Source organism: Engraulis encrasicolus, chromosome 4 (assembly GCF_034702125.1).
Source record: "Engraulis encrasicolus isolate BLACKSEA-1 chromosome 4, IST_EnEncr_1.0, whole genome shotgun sequence".
Classification (NCBI taxonomy): Eukaryota; Metazoa; Chordata; class Actinopteri; order Clupeiformes; family Engraulidae; genus Engraulis; species Engraulis encrasicolus.
The window spans coordinates 11591529-11597287 of NC_085860.1; the positions used below are offsets into that span (position 1 = coordinate 11591529).

At 44.7% G+C, this 5759-nt stretch overlaps 1 long non-coding RNA gene across 1 annotated transcript; it reads right to left on the bottom strand.

Annotated features, from left to right (window-relative positions):
• Positions 1 to 3953: 3953 nt before the first annotated feature.
• On the bottom strand, positions 3954 to 5344 carry LOC134446690 (uncharacterized). The gene is made up of 3 exons (XR_010034447.1): positions 5062 to 5344; positions 4906 to 4977; positions 3954 to 4821 (listed from the first exon to the last, which is right to left on the bottom strand). It is a non-coding gene; the product is annotated as an uncharacterized LOC134446690 (long non-coding RNA).
• Between the last annotated feature and the right edge of the window lie 415 nt (positions 5345 to 5759).

Here is a 5759-nt window from a genome sequence, read left to right on the forward strand (position 1 = left end):
TGTGCAAAAGAGTAAAAAAGTACCATTGGGAGATGTAAGCCTATTTGACGGCAAAACTTCTTCTGAAATCCTTTTGTTTGATAGAATACTTATCGTTTCAGGGTTTTATTAATTATCATTAGTCCGAGTCCAAGTCCAAATCTTATTTCCTATTTCCAATCGTTAGTTGGAAGACTTTGCAAAGGTACAGAATGAAAAAGCTATTTTTTAAACATGGCAATTATCTATCTAAAAACACAACGCTGTGCCATGTAGTTTTAAATATAAAGGCTTCTTTATTTCAAAGTGACTTGGCAAACTATTTTGTTTGATCCCCAATTCTACCTACTGCAAAGAGCACCTGAGGGGTAGAAAATGAGGTCTCCTGAGCAGGCTTAGCCTCGCTGTGTTCCCTCTTTCCTTTTGTTTGCTTTGCTTACTGAGTTACAATTTGCCTGTGAAAACTGCAAAATATTTATTTGATGAAGATGAACACTTAATCTTACACAGCTGAACTGCGACTGTGAAAAGAAACATTATGTAGTTCCCCCACCTCTACCACACACCACCACCACCCCAAACATCACCACCACAGCCAGTAGCTGAGGAACTCCCCCACCCCCCCACCATCAGCACCACCATCAGCACCACCACGACAGCCAGTAGCCCAGCTGAGCCACAACTCTACATGTCTACATTGAACCTCACCATTAACTCACAACACAGAATGACCTTGCCCCCAAAGGAGTGTGTAAAGTAGCCAGTCAGGGCTTCACAGCGCTTCACAGTCTACAACTGTAGCCAAGGGAGCTGTTGGAGAAGATTTAAGCTTTGCCCTTCATAGTAACCGGCTTTAAAACCGTTCTATGGCCACTTCCTTTCCATATATATGTTGACCCAACTTCTCACGGTCATCAAAACACTGCTACTGCCATATGACAACAGTAACAACTTGCCTCAGGGGAAAAGATAGATGTCACGTGAGCTCGGAAAATATGTGCTTTTATGTGCTATAGCACAAAACTCTTGACCCCGTTTTAACTTACGACTACACATAATGACTTGAAATAAATAAACATAGGCCTATTTTCTTTGTCTTGTCAGCAATTATGTAGATTGTGTTCTTTCTACTTAAGCACAATTAGGATAGAATGAGTGGAAAAATAGAGTGTTCTGAGGTCCAAAATTAAATGTAAATTGTGCTTCGGTTATGAGAAATGATATTTCGCGGGCAGCCATAATTCAACTTCCATGTTATCTCACTTTGTTTCCTTGAAAGCAATCAAGTATTATATTTCAATTTTAGTTTCCATAAAACAGCTATCCCACCTAACATCTCAAATGTTCTGAAGTGCAAATGACATTCTGGACCCTGTCGCTTCCCGTCTTTGATTAATGACATGCGCTTGAGGAGAAACATTGTAAACAAAAAGAGGACAAATTATACATCCTTTGTTATCCCTTTGCTTTATATAAGCACATTTGCTATCCTTGAAACAGTCAGAGAGAAAGAGAGAGAGAGACAGAGAGGGAGAGAGAGAGAGAGAGAGAAAAACGATTGAAAGAACTTCCTCGGCTGCCCAACAAAACTCGCCAGGACCTGATGTTCGACCTGTTCATAACACGTTGCATAAAAAGCATATCAAAATCTCAGATTGTTTACATCGTTGTTACTGCTCATGTTTAAATGTACTCAACACGTGAGAAGGAGCTGCTTGTGTGTGTTCCAGGTGGCTGGCCTGTCCATGTTGAGAGAGGAATGCTGTTTTTTACATCATCAGAGTCAGAACGGTCTGGCTGTAGTCAGGAAGCCATGCATGATTCCTGGCCTCGTATCAGTATTTATCTGTGTATTTCATATCTGTGTTACCTCATTTTCCGCTTCAGTTTTGTGTCAGTGGCAACTGGCTCATTGGTCTGGTGGGAGATTAACCGGAGAGTGTTCAGCTCAGACTGTTTTTTTTTCACCTCCAGGTTAGAAAAGGGTGGACTAACGGGTTATGTGGCGCCAGGGGCGTAGCACCAAATTTGGGGCCCTAGGAACAACCTCTTCCATGGGCCCCCCTACACACACACCACCCTACCCAACCCCCCAACCCCCCCCCCCCCCCCATGCGAGCGCCTAACCCCTGATATTGTCATCCTTCTTGCCTTCCTCAGAATACCCCTCTATGCTTTCCTCTCCTTCACTTGAATCATTCTCATCTTCAATCATATGACATAATAGACATGCTAAAAATATAAAATGTCTTAATCTTTCAGAGTTATGAAAAGTAGGCTATCATATTCATAGGGATGACATTTAATCACTTCATCACTATGGTGTGAGGGGGAGGAGAGAGACTGATAAATCTCTTTTCACAATGCTTCCAGCCTACTGTTTCGTGCACTATGGACACACGAGACATTGATATGTTGAACTGTACTTTCTTCAATGTGCATCGCTGAACAGAAACACAGGCGCTCGCGCGCACATTCGTTCACTTGCACTGCCCCGCACGCACGTCACGTTTGCCCGTATCAGTGTTTGGGAGAGCAAGGAAAAGAGAATCAGCTGTGCCTAGGCTACTGGTAGAAGCTGACTTCGAAATGTCGCTTAAAACCTGCGGTAAAGCAGAGTAGCCTAAATAGAACAAAAGTATCGCTGTTTGGATTTGATGTCGCTCAACCTTTGAAAGTCAGGGCACCCCGAACCTAGTTAGGCTATAGCCTAGGCTATTTATTTCTTTGAAATCATTATTTATTAGGCTACTACATATACTTTCAGATTTAAATGGGCCAGTAACTATTTCACAGTAGCCTTGTAATTTTCATGAGCACTCAATGCACCTGCTCAGCACGGAGGTAGGTAGGCTACTCTGCCTCTTTTCTTGCGCTATGCAAACAGGGTCATCTCCTGCGCTTTGCGCAGATTAGGATGGCGTCAGGTCAGCAACATTCAAAACGCAGACTGGTGCCCCGTGAAAATCTCGTCATTATTTTACCACACTTCAGCTATAATTGGCGTTGTCAGATGGTCAGAGACATGGCCAAGTAACCAGAGCTTTGAGACCGCAAAATAAAAGCAGAATGAAGGTTCAAGACTGACAGCTGTTCGCACCGCCACCTTGACATTGGCAACTGATGAATATGACGTCGACTAATATCGACAGAATCAATCTGCAAATTTGATGACCAGGGCGGGCAGCATTGCACCCGGTTGAGAAACCGCTTTTCTTCAAGACTAGGATATTAGCTAAAATAGGCTCACCTTCTCTCAAGTTCACACCATTTGCACCTGCTGCGACAGGGGGCATCTTCACGTTCCTGACATTTTCTGAAATTGAGTGGGATTCATTTTACAAATAGGCTTTGCTATTGTAATAATTGCCCGTTTTAGGGCCAACCCAGAGGAATCAGAAATGCGCCACACACACGAACTGAAGGAAAATATACAGCTTTATTTAAGTTCATAAATGGACACATAAAAATCGGTTGGTCGGACTGGTGCGCAAAGAAGGGTCAGCCGGCGGAGGGAATACAACCCTCACCAAATGTGCAACTCAGGAAATGTTAAGGCAATAAGGCAACACACTGAATTTAGTTATCCACTACACAGCAAAGCAATAAATATGGCAATAATCATTGCATCACAATCACAGTGTTCACTAGACTACTCATGTCACAGCACGCTACATTCAGTGAATACACAGCACCCGTTACGAATAATCATTGTGTAACCAAGTGGTAAGGACAGGAGAGTTTTAAACTCTAAATTTCACAATTTTTCTTACTAAATAGACTACGCCACCCTGGGATAAGAATGGGAACTACAGCCCAGGGACTGTATGAAAACCCTAGATTTGACCCCCACACAAGTTCTGTTGCATTAACGAGGAAACGTGGATTCCATAACAAAATAATCTCTTTATTAACAATTTACATATAAATATAAAAGTCCGGACAGTTTAAAATATTTCCCACCCCAATGCACACACACACTCACACTCACATACACACTCACACAAATCGGTACAAAAGGGAGGGTTCTCAAATACAGGGCAGGTGCACCCAAGAGGGGGGAATTATACTAAGCCCCCTGTCTAAGTCTTGGATAAGTACACACAAACACTCGTGCCCATGCACACACTAAGTGAAGGTGAATTATTGCACTCACACACAGGTAACACTGCACTGCACTGCAATTCACTGCACACCATGTGACCGGACCCACCACCAGGGGGGAAGAGGACCTCCCTCTGGGATTACCTGCACCTGTTAACAGAAAAGAAAAGGGTAAATAAGGGGGTAATCAAGGGCCTGCCACTTGCCCAGCAAATAAAGACAAACAAAATGAAATAAACTGAATTGCAGGGCCCACCAGCAAAATCTAACTCGCCACAGAAAGAGATTGCTACAGGCGAGAGCAGGACTGATGGGAATTAGTAAGTTACCATCAGGCCAGGGGCATTGGTTTAGGCTACAAGCCGTGCACATTCAGTAATTATAGAAACAAAAACAAAATAATTCAAATTGAAGTTCTCAACTCAAGTCAAAAGAAAATAATCAAACAAAAGAAAGAAACATCCCTCAAAGAAAATGTACAAAATAAACAAATTAATCGCGCTCTCACCACGACATAACAGGACACTCACTCACACAGACTACATTCACACACACACTGAACTCGGCCACATGCGCCACCTGCGCAAGTTAACTTATGCTGGGCTGCTGAATGCTTTCGGAGTGATAGCCCTCGGATGACCGGACACTGCGACGCGTCAGTCCGAAGCACGTATCGAGGGGGGGACAAAACAGCAGCAATTCAGAGCGAACCGGGAGTCTGCAGCTACACCCAGGCGCCTACAAATACAGAGGATAATGCGATGTAACTGGGCTATTGTACCAATTCTACAACGTGATGAAAAGTTGAAGCGGTATACTCACGTTCCACAACAGCAGAGGAGGAGAGGAGGGAGACAATAAAGGCCGACGAGTCAGAGGAAACTCAAACCCACGCTACAACAAAATACATCATCGGTTAGACCCGAATCAAACAAATCAAAACGTTAGCGAACGTGTGGCGTAATTTGGGTGGCCTACCTGAGCCAGAAGGAGAGAGCTCTCGGAGCTTTGGTAGATGAACAGGGTAGCCAACAAACAGCTGATGGCACCGGTAGATACTCTTGTACGAGGCGGAGAGCGTGTCACGCCAAGTTGAATTTGGCAACAGATCGGAGTGCAAAGAGTAGACCAGAATGCACGTTTGGATGGACAAAGGAAAGCACGTTGACCGACAGCTATTCCTCCTAGCTTGTGAAAAGCCGGCGTCTCAGCTGGAGTGAAATCAGCTGTGAGGTCAGCTGATAGGTCGGTGTGACGTAATGACGCACGCACCGCAAATGAAAAAGGAACGTCAAAGTCCACTTTGCTACAATCTACCCCTGGGATTTGCATCGACGTCCCGGCGATGAAACACTTCCCTGCGTAAATGCTATGACTCCTTCAAACGGCGCCTCCTGCTGGACATGGAAGATGGTGAGGGTTAGAGTGCTGACCTGCAGTTGCTCGAGCAGTTCTTCGTACTCCACTGGTACAGTCGTTGGATTGGGTGGGTGATAGCGATTCATCCTCCAGAGAAGGACCTTCAAGGGGCCCCTCGGAGGAGGTGACCATGGGTTCATCACTGCCTTGGTCCAAGGGGGGACCACCCTGATTGCGAGGCGGAGAACATGGAAGCGCTAGCGAGTCCATCCCTGACTCAGCAAGCGACAGTTGGAGCTGATCGCGGTCACATGGTT